The sequence below is a fragment of the Salvelinus sp. IW2-2015 genome, linkage group LG15, assembly GCF_002910315.2.
Source record: "Salvelinus sp. IW2-2015 linkage group LG15, ASM291031v2, whole genome shotgun sequence".
Lineage (NCBI taxonomy): Eukaryota > Metazoa > Chordata > Actinopteri > Salmoniformes > Salmonidae > Salvelinus > Salvelinus sp. IW2-2015.
Window position 1 is genome coordinate 57,298,320 of NC_036855.1, and position 20,152 is coordinate 57,318,471.

General features: G+C 41.7%; 1 protein-coding gene across 1 annotated transcript in view; it reads right to left on the reverse strand.

The window, feature by feature from the left end:
* Positions 1 to 20,152, reverse strand: part of cilp (cartilage intermediate layer protein, nucleotide pyrophosphohydrolase) — a 48,626-nt gene that overhangs the window by 8,535 nt on the left and 19,939 nt on the right. The window lies entirely within an intron of this gene.

Here is a 20,152-nt window from a genome sequence, read left to right on the forward strand (position 1 = left end):
TCCAGAGTATTTTCAGATGTTGTTATAGACAAGCGAGGTGAGAAGTACAGTAAATGTAAAATGTGCATAAAATCAACAGTGTAATGTTTGGATTGAGTCTTGTCCGGTCAACTGTTGTGTCCTCACCTTTAGTCTAATCATTTTCCCATAATTTCCTAACTTTTCCATTTTTTTTTTGTTGTTGTATTTTTGTATTTTTTAAAAACCAAATACATACATGCTATTCCATTTCAATTGCTACCATGGTTATGCATATGGTTTTCATATTTATTCTGTAAGGAACATTTCATTTTAGCCCTATCCATATAGTCCAATTCCCACAAGTGATAAAGGTTAATGGTGAAACTACCCCATCCATTTGGGATATTACAATAACAAAGAAGTTACTGCAAACAACAAACTTTTTTTATGTTTTAACCATGCTGCGCGAAGCTCCTCAGTTCGTCAACAAAAACAACTGTGCTGGGGCGGCCAGTGGAGCTGTTTCCCCATACTGCAGATTCCATCTTTAACCACCTAATGTACATGCGATGGATGGTCTGGTATTTCATACCCTTCATATTGGAGTAGGCTTATATCAGTATTCAACTATACAAAAAGAGAGTAGGATACTGTGGTAACTATAGTGAGAAAGAGAGTAGGATACTGTGGTAACTATAGTGAGAAAGAGAGTAGATTGAACCTGTGGTAACTATAGTGAGAAAGAGAGTAGGATACTGTGGTAACTATAGTGAGAAAGAGAGTAGGATACTGTGGTAACTATAGTGAGAAAGAGAGAGTCAAAGACCTTCCAACACAGACAAGAACACAACACACCCATTCCTAAACGATTATATTAATGGTTTCAAGTTGAAATGCCAGCAATAGCATCTAATGTGAATTGGTAATTACAATGGCCTCATCCCATGTGTGATTGTCTTTTGTTGTGCAACATCAACACACAGTAACATTTCTCTGAAGCTGCTCCCATCAACAGTTTAGATTAGAGGCCATGAAAACAGTTCTTATGAACGACCCCACATTATGACAGTAAACACACAGATTCATGCCCTCTATTATTAGTATTAATTTATCCAGACTTCGATCTGTTGATAAACAGTGTCTTTGTGATTTTCCGTAATGGCATGCCAACAGCAATATGCTGACTTACGATAGCACTAAAAGCTATAAACATGTGTAGCCCAACAACATGAGGTCATAGCGGTCACACATCTAGCTAGTTAGGAGAGAATATGTGACAGACCGGGTGATGGAAAATCTTCTATGACTCACTGCTTAGATTCTGAACAGAGGTTGAGGTTAACTAAGAATTCTGTGATTATAAAAAATTTAAAAATGATGTAACCTTTATTTAACCAGGAAAAGCCCATTGAGACCCTGAGTCTATTTTTCAAGGGAGACCTGGCCAAGAAGACAGCAACAATCAATGCATTCCAGAATTAAAACATACAACAATACAATACAACAACATGATCCAGCCTAAAAAAAGCATTTACACTCCTCTGTAACAGAGTCTCCCATCAATATTTAAAATGAATTCAGTAGCACTAACATATCAGATGAAGCATGGATTGTAGACTTTTCCATGCCTCTGGTGCACAAGACGAGAAGGAAGTCTTGACTAATACTGTGAATGTCCTGAGGACTTTAAGTAGCAATAACCTAGCAGACCAGGTATGGTAACTGCTTGTGGTGAAGGAGACCAGACTACAGAGGTAAAGAGGAGTTTACCTGCTGGTGGTGAAGGAGACCAGACTACAGAGGTAAAGAGGGAGTTTACCTGCTGGTGTGGAAGGAGACCAGACTACAGAGGTAAAGAGGGAGTTTACCTGCTGGTGGTGAAGGAGACCAGACTACAGAGGTAAAGAGGGAGTTTACCTGCTGGTGGTGAAGGAGACCAGACTACAGAGGTAAAGAGGGAGTTTACCTGCTGGGGTGAAGGAGACCAGACTACAGAGGTAAAGAGGGAGTTTACCTGCTGGTGGTGAAGGAGACCAGACTACAGAGGTAAAGAGGGAGTTTACTGCTGTGGTGAAGGAGACCAGACTACAGAGGTAAAGAGGAGTTTACCTGCTGGTGGTGAAGGAGACCAGACTACAGAGGTAAAGAGGGAGTTTAACCTGCTGGTTGGTGAAGGAGACCAGACTACAGAGGTAAAGAGGGAGTTTACCTGCTGGTGGTGAAGGAGACCAGACTACAGAGGTAAAGAGGGAGTGTACCCAAAAGGGCTTTGTAGATGAACACATACAAATGCAGCCTTCTGCGCATATAAAGTGAGGTCCAACCTACCATTTGGTACAAGGTGCAATGGTGACTTGGCATTTGTAATAAAGCGCAAGGATAAACAGAGTCCAGTCTCTGTAAGACGGAGGCGGCTGCATGCATATACAACAAGTCACCATAATCAATTACAGAGAGAAAAGTGGCCTGAACAAGCTTCTTTCTAGCCATAAGCAGAAAGCAAGCCTTATTACGAAAATAAACACCCAATTTCAATTTAAGCTTTGTCACAAGATTATCCATAGTCATCCAACCATATACCTAGGTATTTGTAGGATGACACTTTTTCAATGGATAAGCCACCAGATGTGACAATACTAACCTTCTCTGGCTGAGTACGAGCTCTGGTAAAGGTCAGGAATTTTAATTTTTGTACATTCAAAACCAGTTTGAGACCATAAACAAAAAATTCTCTGATTATAATGATGAATGTAAACGTAAGTACTTACCAATCTAGTATTCTGTTGCTACTATATACGAGTAGGACAACATTCAACTTGACATTATTCAACAAATGGAGTGGATACATTCATACATTGATTCACCATTTGCGAGAAGGTGGGTCAGAAGAGAATAGCCCCTCATCGGTTTAATCATGTGAATCCCATTCTACTAACATCCCTCTCACCACCAGACTAGCCTGCAATGTTGACACCTTAGACCCGTCACTTAGCACCTGAGCACAGTGCGGCATTAGTGTGACATTTTACAACAGCTGAATCCAATTGAACGAGTTTGTTCCTTTACCTAATGAGAATTTAAGAGACTCACGGTGTCTTTAAACAAGATAAATTAACCTTCAAATCCACTATAAAAAAAAACTATTCATAGACACAATCTCATTAAGATCAGAAAATGTAATTATAGGAACATTAGATCAAAGCCAAATAAAATGGTTGTATTTATACAACTCATCCACTTGTCATCATGCTGTCACTCACTCTTCATCATCCACTAAATCACGGTGAAACCAAACATTAACCCTTAATAGAGATTAATGTTGACTGACGCTGCATCATCATCAGGGATCCTGTATGAGACATTTAACCCTATCTTCTCAATCACATTATAGCAGGCCTGCACAATCTTGGAAATGGAATGGCAGTAGTGTTCACATTAGTCTTTTACATTCATAAACAACTTTATAGATAGGGTTCTTATGAAATGAAAGTCTATTTCATTATATTTGCATCGTGCAATCATTGTGTCTACTCATCAATTATTGGTCATCAGTAAAAGGACATGAGGTTTTCTCATGGGTTTTCTGGGATTGATGAAGTCATTCATTTCATCCCCTTGGTTGAAAAGGCTGGTTGGTAGACTGGCATTTCTAGGAACTGTGGAAACATACTAAAAATACCTGGTCAGCGTGACTCTACTAAACGGTCCTGGACAGTTCTTAGTCTGATGGTTTTCCACACGACCCTCATTAACTTACCTCATCATGTAAATTAAAAGGCGCGGTATGCACAGCAGGAGGAGTGGACGGATGCCACTCACCCGCTGGCATAACAACAGAACTGGAGTTCAAATGGACACCAAATCAAATGTTATTGGTCACATACACATGGTTAGCAGATGTTAATGCGAGTGTAGCGAAATGCTTGTGCTAGAACCAGAGGGTTTCTCCCAGAGATGTCTACATCTAGAGCTGGGTAGGGGGCCAGTCTTACACACAGGGGAAATGACAGAGAGAAACCACAGCTCTTTTGATGCATGCTGTTATTTATATCCCTAACCTCACTGATATTAATGAGAGCTTTGTGTGTGATGTTCACCGATAGTTTTAGATTTGAACATTGATAGATTATAGATTGTGTAAAATAAAAAGATGCAGACCAAAGCTTGTCGAAGTCGAAAAGGAAGTTCCTACGGAGTGGCCCCGAGAGCCATGTCCAAATGGAAAAGCCTGCACTGTCCTTAAGTAAAATCTTACCTCATGTTTACCTGCCACCAATTATTGCATTTCCTGTGCAGTGATTTGGTTTGGTGTGAGGTCATTAGAATAGTGGAATCAGTAAGTAGTTTGGAGCGGGGCTCTGAGCCAGACACATGTCCCAGGGAGCTGAAGCTCTTTCCAGACAGTGTTCCACTAGATTCCTTAACTCTCCTGTACTTTTCACTGATAGCAACTAATGAAAGGGAAATACAGAGGGACCATTAATTAGCAGAAAAATGCTATGGTAGGCACAGACCAGTACAGTAGATTGGTGGACTTCACATGTTGTGTTTATATGGAAAGCATGTTTCAACTTATAATACATAATGTATTATTTAACATTATGAATGTATCCTGTGGTGTGGTTATGCATTTTTGGATTGCAGTAAACTGGGACCTGAAGGAAGAGGACCTCAAGGAGCATTATGCCCTTAACAGTGGTGGTCTTAGATGGACTCTCACAGGGCTGGGTGACATGCCCCCATTAGTCACCTAGCTACCTACCACATTTCCCATGCCACTGTACTGCCAGCTAAAACACTCAGACAGCAATTTTCTATAAAGGTGTATTTTACTAACTGTACAATTTACAGGCTGTTAAGAGGGGGCAACTTTATGACATTCTGTCAGTCTTCAAAGGCAGTTCTTTCTCACTAAATGAGGAGGACGGGCTGGAGGGGAAAGGAAGTGGGAGAAGGACAAAAAAACATAAGCAAACACTCAACGTTTCCAGGCAACAGTCTGGGTCATAGGACACCGTGCACCACATGGTCTGTCCCTCAGTTGGACTCCAGACAGGTCATGTTTATAATGACATCGCACAACACTGTCCAGTTTTCCCAAGCTGTGTCCAGTTTTATTTGTTATTTTATGTTATTCTGGTTTAATAGGGTGACAGTCATTATCTCATTGTCTGTATGTATGACGTCATCATTTAGAAGTCAATGGCTGGGATAATTCCAGCAGCTATACAGTTCCTGATAAAAAAGTGTTCCAACAACAGCATGAGAGCAAACATTGTTTCTGTTATGGCAGGATGGAAATATACTTTTTGAAATTGGTCTGTATGCTTTGTTTTACGGCCAACATAACCATAATCTCCATAATCTGGATGGAAAATGATATGGCTCCCATACAATTACCTAAGTATAAATGACAACAAGATAATCAGATCCTTAGAAATACAATCTGGCAGCATGATGAAGGATAAACTTTCTGCGAACTGGATTTGAACCAAAACATGATCCATGACTCCTGATTTTACATAAAGACGTTAAGAGATTAATACATTTCCCAGGATAAGAGCGTTATAATCTGTTCAAGTAATACATCTTCAAGAGTTTCTTCAATTTACAGTCTGACCCCATTTTCACAGTGATATTCACCTCCAAGATCTAGTTCTGCTGAGGCCCAGCCAAGCATCAACAGTAGAAGTCTCCCTGAAGCGTTGTGGAGTTGAAACCATACCTAACCAGAGCAGACAGGAGACTCCAGTGGTTTGTATCAGTGTGGACTGGGGGGGGGGGTTCATGGGGAACCTGGGCTTAATGACTCCACCAGAGCAGCTTCTGTTTCTGTCGTTAGGGGCCCGCTTCACGGGAGAAGGACACGGAGGAGGAGAGAGACTTTCTTCTTCTTCCTGACATGTTCAGAAAGACGTCGCCATTTGCCGATGTCAATGTGTGTACGTTTAACTCTTGGAAGGAAATGGATGGATGTAGGCTACAGAAGTTACGTCAGTAATGTAAATGGACAACGTCTCCAACTGTGAATGTTTTTCTCATTGTGTTCTTTGTAGTCTCCCCATTGGTTTAAATATTAGAACGTGAAAAGCCAATGGATGGGGAGGTTCAGCTTCATACTCTAGGCCCAGCAGACTCCTGTTTGATGCTTTTGATATTTGAAATTCCATACACACCCACAGGTACGTCAAGATGATGTGTGCCACTGGATAAGTAATCTCTTGGCCGTTTCACAAAACACTGAATAACGTTATCTTGGCTCGTACACAATCATCCTCATTTCAGACTAAATCAGCGCCTGCTATTAACACTGACAGACCTATAAAACAGTCTCTTGTCTACTCGTCAATGGGAAAAGTCTTGCTGGAACCCAACAGTTGGGACAGTCTGTGTGCCGCTGAGAGACGTGCATAATTAAGAGCTGAGCGGAGACAGGGTTGAGAGGGCAGTCTCCAACTGCCATGTGATGAAGCGGGACTGGTCTTTGACAACAGTCCCTCGGATCTTTCAAGATTTCTCTTAGATTTAACAGGCTGCTTTTATTAAAGCGAGGAAAAAGTAACTGTTTAAAAATGTGTACTTAAGCACTTACATAATAATAGGGCAATAACGTTTCGAAGATGTCATTCAGTTTAAGCCTTGCAAAAGGATCAGGCGAAAAACAATGCCATATGAATTGAAAGCATTAAAAGGTGTGATGAAATAGAAAACAGAAGGAGTCAGAAAGGAAAACGCTGTGGTAAGAGTGAGAAAACATGAAAAAGAAAATGGAAAGCTTTTGGTAATTAATGCTCCTAGGGCTAAACAATGATTGATTCAAGACATAAAAAATCTCATCTGATTTAGCCTCTACTATCCCAGGGCAAGTGGGTCTCATTGTGACTTTCAGATTTCATAGTGTTTTGAGAAAAAAACAAAGGTGAAATACATTACTCTACCCTAGTTTCTAAGGTTGAAATCATTAAAGACCTGGTATTCCCTAGCCAACTGTGGACCTAAGCACTTCAACTCTTCACGCGTCAGAGATCCCCGTCCACAGCTGTGTAGGAAACGGAAGTGTAGGTCACATTTGCTCTCCTACAGGTGCCTGATCTCTTCAGCAAACATCACATAGATAAGTCGCTCTGGATAAGAGCGTCTGCTAAATGACTTAAATGTAAATGTAAATGTAATAAGAAAACCTGTAAAGGATTTACGGTGCACTCATTGGCATGCACACACACCATCAAGTGCAAACCTAGTTCCACTTACACCACTATAAAGACTCTTTACCTGAGCACATGTAGTTGAGAGAACATATGTTTCACTTTCCCACGCGAGTAACACGTACACCCACACATCATTTAAAGACCACAAGTAAAGGCTCAGGCAAATCCTCTATGGTGCTAGCCAGCCCGGGCCTGGCTCACAGCTATAAACCATGGAGGCATGTAGAATGGATGGCCAGATTAAAAACATGTGGGGTGACTGAAAAGACGGATGGTATGTGTTTCATGAAATCAGCAGGACGAGGTCATCCATCTTTTGCTCGCTCTTGTTTGCCGGAGACCCCTGAGGCCTCCAGCTAAAGGTCAGGAGGGATTGACTCACTCCGGAGAAGAAAAACTGAGAAATGTTTTGTTGAAAGTACAACATTGCACAGGTGTCTCATACTGCATGTTCTTTATTTGATCCTATTCCTTACAGATATGAGAATAACACTCTTACATTCTGAAGCCCTCAGAAAGACTTTCCTCAGTTAGAAGCAGGGAATAAAGGAAAATCAGATCCCAGAGCAGCGAAGCATACATTTAAAATGTGTCTTATCTTTAGGAGAACCTTAACTCATACATCAATAAAATAAGAATAGAAAAAAAATTGTCTATTTCTGAGAGAACACAGACGATCCATACAGCATAAAGTGCCCAACCTACACCATGATGAATCCCATACTCTGTCTCCATTCCAAGACCTCTGAAGACAGGAGCTTTAGACAGTTTGAAGACATGGGAAATGAATGGTTTCATGCTGCTCAGTCTAGAGCCTCATCTAGGCTTGAAAGACCCGTGAGTAAGCAGGAAAGAGAAGGATCCTCTTAGGGAGCTGGTGAACCCTGTTCCCCGAATCAGATGACTCACAGGTCCTTATGAAACCTGGAGGGAGCACCCTATCTAATGTGTGTGTGTGTCTCTCAGGGCCCACTGCTTCTCCAGCTTAATGCTTTTACAATACCTGTATTGTCTGGTGATCTGAGCCTGAAAATATGAGCACAAAGACAATGACTTAAAGATTGTGGTAAATGAGGTTTACAATGCTGTCATAGTTGACCTCCCTACAGTTGAATGTATTTCAAGTGGACTCCTTTAGATACAAAAAAATGTAAACACTGTACCAGAGAAAATAACACTGAAAGGAAAACAATTACCTACCGAAATAAAAAGTGATATGTACACAGTGCTCTCATACTAAAATGCGACCATAAAAGATGGTCTGGATTCTTCGAAGAACAAAACTGCAAATACACTTATAGCTTTTCAACTGGCTTCACTGGCAAGGCAGCACACATAATGACAAAGAAGAGTGGGGAATGTTGTCAAAGGGCTTTGGCCAATGTTTTAATGTGGAACAATAACTGTTATTACAGGGTAGTCTGTGAGGAAGTGATGGAAGCGTGCTATAACACAGTGTCTTATCTAACAGGGATAACCACTATCATAGGCATATTATTAAGGAAGCACTGTCTAAAAAGTATTATTTACAAACTATCTAGATTAGTATGTTCATGACAAGGAGCAACAATGAAACAACAATTCCTCATACTTTTGGGCTGGGATTCAATCCAATGTTGCTTTGTTGACAATACACCGTTTGAAGGCAACGTTCCTGTGTTTTGAAAGTGTTCAAGATTGAACTCTGTTGCAATGTTCCCCATTCAACTCTTAAAGTGTTCAAATGAACTTGATCGTGGTGTTTGCATAGCTCTACTGTAGAGTAATATGCAACACCTACATTGTAAAACATAACACTTGATTTAGAGTAAACTGGAGTGACTTTGCTTAGTGTTACACTTTCTCAGTGTAAGAAATTAACATCTGTAATGTTACAGTAAATCGTTTTTTGGGTGTTGTTTTAACACTGTATGGTGTAAAGCCAAATTTGCATATTTCCCACAGTGCCTTTTCTTTTCGAGTGAGTTGTAGAGTTACCACCCATGACTGTATTTGTTAGTGACAGAGACATGGTTATCCGATTATCCTTTTAAAGGTCTGTGGCTTTCACCAAGTGAGTACCTAGGTGAATGCTATCATAAAAATGTAACTATGACAATACATACATCATAAGGCCTTACTTGATGACCTCATTTTACCCTTACCCAAAGTGCTATGTAATTCCTACTGAAATCCAGCCAGTTAGGATATCCAACAGTTGGAATTTTTCTTCACCGGCAACCTGCATTTAGAATAACTGTCAGGGTTTGGAAAGTTTGTGGATAAGAAGACTACTTAAACCATTTAAACTGGAACAACCATTTTAGTAACGGGTGCAATGAATCTAACTAACTGGATTACTTTAGAAAAATGAATGTTATTTATCTTTGCTGCAAGATATTAACCAATCAGTACATGCAAAAACAGAGATATTAAAAACAATCCTAAAAAAATCGACCTGCAGTAGAGCATGCTGGGAAATATGGTTTTGATGGGACTGTTTCACTTTCCAAAGTGTAACACAATAACTCTGGTTATTAACACCAACACTGGGGGTTATTTTACACCACTGAGTCTTACAGAGTGAATTTAACTCCTGAATCAACACTAGAAATGATAAACTGAAAAATGTACACTGGCCAATTTGCTGTGTAAGACGTCTGTGGTTGCTCAATATAAACAGGGTAGAATTGAGATCTTGGATCTTAGTTCACTTTCCCATAGATGCGATAAAGAAGACAATGGAACTTCAAAAAACAATGGAAATGCCATGGAAACGTGTGGGGGAAAGATGCCTTGGGGGGACAGGTCCCGAATCTCCTAATTTCTCCCCAACAAAATGAGCCTACATTCAGGCTGTTGTTTATATGTGTATTTCACACTATGTTGAGGCTATGTTGAGGTAAAAACATGAGTACGGATGTCAATCCCAATATTCATGTCATCTTCACCAATCAGCTGCATTACAGTTAAAAAACGACTTTGACTACCTCCACCGGTATCTCTATGCTAACCATGCTACCAGCTTATACGAACGGGAGTTAGCATTTAGCAGTCATATCTTATAAACTGTAAAATGGACTACTTCTAAATATAATGCAGCAAAAACAGCCAAATATATCAAAATCGGACTTCAGTAACCACATTGTAGGCTTGTTACAATACATCAATCATGACGGATTTGATTAATATCCACTTTGTTTGATCAGATTTGTTCAATGTGTACCAATCCAGCGTCCTTCTTCTATCCCCACAGTCTGCGTTCCATTGACCTCTTTACCGCATCTGTCTGATTTGATATAAGATCTCTCACATAATTTCTGCCTTTCCTATGCACTTTTCACTAGTTGGCATTCAGACTTGCCTTATGTAGATCGGTGAAGGGCTTTGCAGGCGTGGTTCCGTTGTGCGCGCTGAATACATTTTAATAGAACACTGAAAACCCACCCACTTGCTGGCCAACATATTTTCTCATTGAGTTTTCATTCAATATATTATTCTAGAAATCCTAAATGAACTTTGTAGGTTTGGCGCTATACTGTCATTTGCGCATGGCTACAGAAGCCTATAACTTGGATCTCTACATTTCAATCCCAAATTATAAAGCCAGCATTTCATAAACTTCACTGTGGAAAAGGTGATATGTTGATACTGCGTGCTTCAGTTTGCTGTCATATGACTGGTTTCACATTTGTCTCCAGCGATCATAAGGTCAAATAGATCTAAAACAATTGTCATTTATATTTACAATCCCCTTATTCAAACGGCTTACACTTTTACCTTCCACTGGGCACACACTGGTTGAATCTACGTTTCAGTTCAAAGAAATTTGGTTGAACCAATGTGGAATAGACGTTGAATTGACGTCTGTGCCATGTGGACTAGCTCTTATCAATAGCTCTTATCAATTTGTAAATTACAGTGCATGGAGAATGGTGTATCGGACAAAGGAAGTAGATGTTGCTCCACTTGGAACCGATAGGTTGCTCGACCTTATTCATCGTTTCATAGAGTGTAAAGGTGGTGGAATTATGAGGGTCAAGGTCAGAATATGGTGTATCTGTAGACACACCTCTGCCACACCTTCATGTTGTTGATCTCCACCCCAAACGAATAGCGAGTGAATAGCATGCTATTCTCATGCTTAAATTCAAGATCAGAATACGCGTAGAGAGAAAAGTGCATAAAAAGGTAATTAAATCAAATTTACGCTAACTTAACTCGGGCTGGAATTCCCACATACTGCACTAGCTGAGAATTTAGTCTCACTTTAATAGGATAGTCACCTATAGATGGTACATAGATGCTCAAACTAATAAGAAACGATCAACTACAACTCTGTTGACATGCAACAGTTTGCCTGGGATCAAGGTTATGGCTAGGGTTGTTGAGCCAGGGTGTGGACAAAAAGCCAGGGTTGGGGTTAGAGTTAGGGCTGGTCGATAGTTAGTTGAACAGTTTGTTGATTTTTAAACCATCTGTAGTGGAATATCCAAATATATACAAGTTTACTGAGAATATTCTTCATTATACTGCCATGATCCTTACATAAAAAAAAAACAATAATAGACAGTATTTAAAAAACACTAAAGCATTGAGTCACACCACCACAGTCAGGCAACTGTCACGTCACAGATCTTAACCTTTAATGGGTGAACCTGCTGCAGGTTGTAATTCAAAGGAGCTCTCCATGTTCCATGAGAGAAAAACAGGAAGATTGACCACAGCACCCTATGGGTTACTATGATGTAACATAATGTGGAGTGGGAGGGATGGCTAAAAACAGCAGCAGCAGAGGAAATTCCATGTGGTTTGGTGTAGAGAGAACCAGTCTCCCACAAAATGTGACCCCGATGGGAAGTAGGTGTTGCAATCACTTTTTTGTTTTTGAGAAACACATGACATCACTGTCTAGAACCTCCTGGCCAGCCTCAGTCCCAGTTCCTTCCTTCTCTTTGCTCACCATCTTATCACGCCAGCCACGGTGGGAAACTGGAAAACTGATATTCCCCATCAGACTGGAATTATTCACCTTCACTGGCTAAAGGAACACAAATGTTATCCTGGAGTCACTTACAGAGAAAATACAACATCAAAATAAAGCAAGAAATGCATAACTGGTACTTATTTCCAGAACAACATCTGTTTGTAATTGAAATGAAGGTCTTGGCTACTGGACTGAGATCATGTACTGAGTGAGTGAGCCTGTTGTTCAGGTCCTGTTTGGCTGAAGAAGCACAGCTTCTCCACTCTGTAACCATGGCACTCCTGTGTGTGGTGTGGCTTCTTTTGGAGCTCTCGCTGCTATGCTTTCAGAAAAGCATTGACCCCACATCACCCATTTGTCCATTGTCTCAATAATTCATAGATTCATTACTTCATGGAGACAAAACTATCTGCTGGGCTGGGATCGCTCCATTCCATCTCTATCTCAAACCTCTTCCCCTCGGCTTTGAGGCCAGGACAGACTCTAACACCAGGGAAAGAACTGATGGATGCCTGAAATGAACTGAGAACAGAGACAAGAACCCCTTTTTAAAGACTCTGGTGTGGTAACATAATGTTATATGATAAACCTGCTGTCAGTAAAGCAGCTTTGTCAGGAAGTGGTGCTCCCCCAGTTCCAGCCCCCCTCTACTAGACAGGAAACAGTGGGGCTGGAAAAGCCATCAGAGTCCACCTCATCCCCCTCTCTCCTCCTCCTTTCCCTTTACACCAAACGTATCCTACTAGAAGAGGATCATGAACAACACAAACCACACGATTGACAGGTCTACTCAGCCAAGACAAAACACCCATCCACCTCAGAATTCTTTGTGCATATTGTCATAGAACAAGATCATTATGAGGGTATATGGATTAGAAGAAAATACTGAACTACTGAAATCTGATTGGAGTAAGAACAACTGTTATCTGGGCAATTGGACAGTCAGGCAGCTCTATTGGCAAATGTACAAAAATGTTCTGAACCATTACAGAATAATGAATCGGATGAATCACAGCTGTTCTGTTAGCTCCACAGTGCAGACACACAGAGATTCTGTCACCCCTTCTCTACCACTCTCCCTCGCATCACTCCATCCATTTGCTCTTTACTAGAACAATGATCATCATAAACTCTGCTCATGTATGCAGAAAAGAGGGAAGGTAGCTCACAGTATGTTTCTTTAGTGTTTTTTAAGTATTGTGTTTTGTGTAAATTTATACCACTATCATGCGCTGATGGTTTTGGACTGCAGGTTCAAACATTTTATTGAAAAAGTAAAGTATTATTGCCACCTTGTGGTTAAAGGCTACTCTCACCTGTGCTTGCACATTCACCCATTTTTATTTAACCGCAGGACCAAAAAGTACGGGGGGGGACATCATAAGGTACAGCGATCAAAGATTGATCTTGGGAACACTCACCTATGCTTTATTTACTACAAACTCCTCAATTTATATAGAGACCAACTAAAGAATCTCTTTAAAATTATCACCATAACGTAAATCAAAAAATCAAAATGTGAAATGGCCTGTTGACTGTGTGTTAGCGGAAATACGTGTGGATTGTGTTGCTGTGCCACAGGGTGTCACTGTGAGGCAGTGGACGGCCGCCACATGGATGCATCACCATTGGAACACAGCCAAAGACAAGTGAATGGTGAGATGAAATCCATCAGTCAAGCAAAAAGCCGTTTCCAGATATGGCAGAGCTCACATGGAGCTTTCAATGAAAGAAAGGACCAGACGAGAGGAAAACACAGAGCCATAGCCTCCAGAAGGTCCATCAGAGCCATAGCCTCCAGAAGGTCCATCAGAGCCAACAGCCTCACATTAAGCCATGATAGCTTTCTAAAAGGTGGGCTGGTCCAAGGCGTTTCCTACTAGGAATAGGTGATGACGTTGTGTCTTTAAATCCTCACTCTGTGAGGTTGTTTACCCCAGCAGTAAAACAAAACCAATCCTGTTACTGGTCAAATGGCCATTATCACACATTTCTCACCCCAAGCACAGGACAATAAAGAGTGGGTGTGGAAAGAGCCATTGATGACAGGTTAAACAAGCATCAACTATATGACTCGACGTGTGTGTGCTTGAGTGTGTGTGTTTGTTCCTCCAGGTGTGGCGTGCCCAGCTAACCCGCAGTAATGAGTGTAATTTGCTAGTCATAGTCCAGGCTTGTGACGGGCGGCACTAAGCAGAACAGACCCTTTGCTGCATACCATAAGTAATAGTCACACAGGCAAAAGACAATCACTGGGTAACGGCCGATTCGCTTCCCATTAGGACCTCTAAACGCCTCATTCCCACTTTGCCTAATTACCCAATTAAAGCTTACTCTGCAGATTTCTCTCTCTCTCCTCTTCCCCTTTGGACTACGGATGTGGTGTCATGCTTAGCAATGCCATTTGGAAAAAACAGAGGACATGAGGACAATCAGGTTTGGTTTAGTATTCAATAAGAATCAGTTTATATTTTATGAAATTTTAGATTGGTTCATTTGGCTCTTTTGATGGAGACTGTTGAATGCGTGTCCAGCTCTAGTGTATTACAGTAAGAGTACATAATCAGTCCTTTAGCTAGTGTACATTCGTGTGTGACCCAAACAGGTGATAGCAGAAAGCCCTGGAGCTCATTCTGGACAGACAATCTTAGCCGTAAATTAATTGCAGCTGTCTTATAATGACAGAAGTCCCATTGAGGGGGCCATCCCAGGCCAAGCTTTCTGCTGATGTGTGTGAGAGAGAGGTGGGGTGTTTGGACTGCCTCTGTTGCTGCTGAACAACTGTCACAAGGAAATGTTCCTTTCCTGATTCTGACAGAAAATTCGGACCGATTAATCTCAACTAGAGCTTTAATTAAATTCTTTACAATGCTATGGGTGTGAGTCAGTGGCAGGAAAACAGCTAACTTCCTACAATTCTACACATTTGCCATGGGACAAAGAAAAAACATTTCAGTTTAAGAGCTAATATTATGCTATTCTACACATTTTGGCATGAAGCTGAGAGAAATGTTTTTATTTGTTATTTATTTAACCTTTATTTAACTAGGCAAGCCAGTGTCACGGATCCCTCCGGAACATTCATTTTGCACACCTGGCCTCTATTCCCAGTGATTAGTAATTGTATAAGTGTGCCCTTGGTTTACCAGTGTCCTGTCGATTTTAGTTACAATGTCCGTTGGTCGTGCTGTGTGTTTTGGCTTTCGTGCCATTGTGGATTGCGCAGATGATTACGGGTCTCGTCCCGTGTGATCATCATTGTGCGCTTGTGTTATTTATTTGAGGTACTACTCGCTCTTTTGTTTGGGTTTAAACCCTGTGTTTTGTATGGTGTTTGTTTGGTCTTCGTCCCTGTGCCTTTACACGGCACTCTGTGATTTGGGTAAATAAAAACCCCTATTACGCATTCCTGTGCCTGTCTCCCGACCCTTTATACCGACGTGACAGTCAGTTAAGAACAAATTCTTATTTACAATGACGGCCTACCAGAAGGCAAAAGGCCTCCTGCGGGGACGGGGGCTGGGATTCAAATTAAAATAAAAATATAGGACAAAACACACATCACGACAAGAGAGACACCACAACACTACATAAAGAGAGACCTAAGACAACAACATAGCATGGCAGCAACACAACATGACAACAACATGGTAGCAACACAACATGGCAGCAACACAACATGGTAGCAGCACAAAACTTGGTACAAACATTATTGAGCACAGACAACAGCACAAAGGGCAAGAAGGTAGAGACAACAATACATAACGCTAAGCAGCCACAACTGTCAATAAGAGTGTCCATGATTGAGTCCATGAATGAAGAGATGGAGACAAAATGGTCCAGTTTGAGTGTTTTTTGCAGCTCGTTCCAGTCGCTAGCTGCAGCGAACTGAAAATGTTGCAGTTTTACAGCTAATTTCCTGTCATATTTTTTTTTTGTTGCCATGGCTTATGACGTGTTCATATGGTATTATTTTTATTTTTGAGGGTTGGGGGGCCTCCAGAGCCTGTGCTTTTTAAAAATGTATTGGTCTTTTGACCAATCAAATCAGCTCTGAAAAAGATATGATGTGAAAAGATATGATGTGATTGAACAAAAGATCAATTAGTGGAAGAAATATCAGAATTGGGCAATGACGGTAGGCCGTCATTGTGAATAAGAATTTGTTCTTAACTGACTTGCCTAGTTAAATAAAGGTTACATAAATAAAATACAAATAAATGTAACTCATCATTATCCCACCCTCTAAAATCATTGACAGGTGGCACTATTGACTTATGGTATTAATGTGTCTTAAAATAGATATATATTTTTAAATTTAGAACAAATATCTGTAAAATAATTAGCATACAGGGATATCTGGTCACAATGCGGACACAGTGGATGGATAAGAGAAACATTTTAATACCATGTGTAGATGCATCGGCTAATAAATTGGCACAATCAGAATGTATACAAGATCAAGACAAAGGACGCATGTTAGCACCAGCTATGAGCGAGACTTATGTATTAGGGCCAGGACGATACCAGTATCGCAATACTTGTTAGTACCGTGGCAAGGAAACAAAAAACGAAGCAGATTATTTTTTTTTAGGAAAACAGTCCTAATGTTGGAAACATACATCATTATGTTCGTTAGGGAGAAGAACGTAGACAGAGATTAGGGAGGAGACCATGTAGATTAGGGGTAGGCAACCATGGCCCTGTTTTTGATTGAACCGACCTGGAAGACCAGGTGTGTTGAATTTAGGCAATCACTGAACTGATCAATTAGCTCAGTTGGTAAAGGTGTGGTGCCTAGTTGGAACAAAATACCTGTGGCACTCCAGGAACACAGTTGCTTACCCCTAATGTAGAGCGATATACAGTATACGGTATACAAAGGAGGGTGTGGAACATTGTTGTTTTTTTAGTTTATCTTGCACTTGTGGGAGTACACAAATACAGTGTTTATGAGTTGGTGGTGCCACATCTTGCTCAAGGACAAGCACTGTACATCGAGCCACATAAATGATAGAAAGCATTTAGCAGTTGCTCTGTTAGAAAATGAAATATTTACTAGATTGAAACCAGCTTCTAAAAAGCTATTTGCTATCTTTACTCACCACACTCCCTTAAACTGCTCAGGTGGGGAGAGAGAGAGATAGAGAGATTGAGGGAGAGAGAGCGCTGGAGAAAGAGGGAATGTGATTGCTTAGAGGTGGGTGGGAGAGCGGATCCCATGTGCTGGTTCTAGCTTGTTACCGCCTGTGAAGTGAAGTGTGCAGCCTGTGTGTCAGAGATAATGGAGGCGCGTTTTACCTGCAGGGTAGAGGGGGCGTTACCGCTATAGAGGGGCTCCTTGGACCTTGAGACCTACCTCACAGCTGCAGGCAGGGCCCTCCTGAGAACAGCAGCAGGCGAGGCAGGATGACGGACTGGGAGGGCTGGACTCCTGCTGGGGTTACAACCAGCGATTCTACAGGCCCTGTGTTGTCTCTCCACATCGGGTGGTGGACTCCAGTAGTACTGTGGGTGGCTGTAGGGAGAACAGAACAGGCCATCTGGACTGGGCTGCACTGTAGTGGCAACAGAGGATTCAGCCACAGCTCTACTGAGAACTGCTACAATAAGAGCCTGTGTGGGCAAAACTAGAAACAAGTAAACAAAGAATGGCATGGGAGAATTTCCCTACACTCTTATCTATCTATTTAAAGTAGTTATTCCTCCTCTTTCTTCCGCCTTTCTCTCCCTGCATTCTGTATCTCACCCTTTCTGCGGCCCACTTGGGATGGCTCTGCTTACATGAGTTTCTAAATCCTTTTTTGTGTTGCTTCATTTATTCATTCTTTGTCTTTGCGCTCCTGGCTTTGCCCAATTCAAAAGGAAAGCCGTGGGTCTACAGAGAGGAGAACATTGGGAAAAGAGCCTTTTGTTGTTCATTTGAAAGAGCAGCTTCCAGTCTGACAAATGGCAGCCCTCTGATGGGGAACGACAGGAGTCTGAATACACACACGGCTCTGAACACACTCCAACTCTGATCCTGCCAATGTTCTGATCTCAAGTGTGTCTTGCTGTGTGGTGAGGATAACTGGCAACAGTCTCAGCACTCCACCTCTCACGTCAAACTCCAAATGAGAGCAGAGAAAGACAGGAGGGAAATAATGCAATTCCACACAAAACACAAAACCACCTTTTTCCTCATTCATTTCCATGACATTGGAACAGTTGCTGGAACAATAAACCTCTCTCCATTTCTCAACAGCCTATTGGCCATTGTGGGGGTTCTGAATGAGAGGATGTCTGGGTGCTATGAATGCTTATGTTGTGCTGTGTGTCCGACACTCTTGACCTGTATTCTTGTCGCAGTTTCCATGCACTTGTGCCCCTTGACCCTCTCCAGTGCAATAAGAGCTCAGGGCTGTGCCTGGGATCCCCATGGACTCTGGGTCCCCATGACCACTCCYTGTTCTTCCTCTGTTCAACAAGGGGCATTGTAGGGGAGCGTCACCTCCAYGGAGAGCGGCCRCGTGTTCCAGGCAGYCCAWACTGTCCTAATGCAGCGTGTGAGGACATGAGGAGATGGGGAGTGGAGGGGCAGACTGAAGGACCGTTGGGAGGGAGTGACACCATCCTCCTGCACAATTGCTCCACACCTCTATTGTCCAGCCAACTGTTAGGTATTGTGGACGGGTCAGGTTGGATTCAGGCCTGGGTGATAATATGCAGTGTTCCTGTGAGAGTGCTCCTGTCTGCAGTGTGTTTTACAGGCTGAATGAATATGTACAATGCTGTGAGACAGACAGGGAGAGATGGAGTCTCATACGTCTTTCTCCAGGTGTTTCAAGTTTCAAGTTTTAATGTCACGTGCACAAGTACAGTGAAATGCCTTTCTTGCACGCTCTAAACTCAACAATGCATGAATCAATAACAATGTAATACTAAAAATAACATAAGGAAGAACAAAAACACAACAAGAAATAGAAATAAGAAGAACACGAGAGGGTAAGTAAGTATGCATACTATATACACTACAGGGTCAGTTCCAGTACCATATTTACAATGTGCAGGGACACTGGATCTATACAGGTAGGTATGTATATGGGTAAAGTGACTGGGCATCAGGATATAATATAAACAGAGTAGCAGCAGCGTGTATGATGATTGTATGTGAGTGGGTGTGAGTGTAGAATCAGTATAAATGTATGTGCATATTATGTGTGTGAGAAAATAATGAATTGAGTGTTTGTGTGTGTGTTGGAGTGTCACTGTGTGTGAGTGTGTAGGGCCCTGTGAGTGTGCACAGAGACAGTGCAAAAATAATAATAAAACACAAGGGTCAACTCAGATAGTCTGTGTAGCTATTTTGTTAGCTATTTAGCAGTCTTATGGCTTGGGGATGGAAGCTGTTCAGGAGCCTGTTGGTGCCAGACTTGATGCACCTGTACCGCTTGCCATGCGGAAGCAGAGAGAACAGTTTATGTGTGGAGAGACGTCTGGGACAGAGGCCCTCTGTGTGTGGAGGTAGATCAGGCTAGGTGGGGTGGACGGACGAGGGTGACTGCAGCTGGTAAGGATCCTGTTTGGACATGAGATCCAAAGCACTCTCATGGATAATACTCTCCTCTCCTATGACTTGCAGCTTTGGGGCAATGCATGTCGCCATTGCCCTAGTCTACAGAGAGCAGAATGTGGATAACAAACTCCTTTTACTCTTCTATATGAGTTCCATCCTCCCATTACCCCTGGAGTCCTGGAGTGCAGAGGGACGGACATATTCAGATGTAGTTACAGTATTATAGTAGAATAGTTACAGTATAGTAAAGCCAGTAGAGAGGAATCACCATGAGTAGTTCATTCTGACAATCTCTGGCTTTGTGGAGATTAAATTGCCTCTGCCACTCGCTGATTAGAAGAGCTCTCAGAGGAGGAGAGTGAATGGCTCTTTCATACACTGTCCTCTATCTGTCTGTGTCTATGGGTGATGCCATAGAGACTTAGTGAGAGAGAGAGAGTCATTCCATAATACACACAGAGA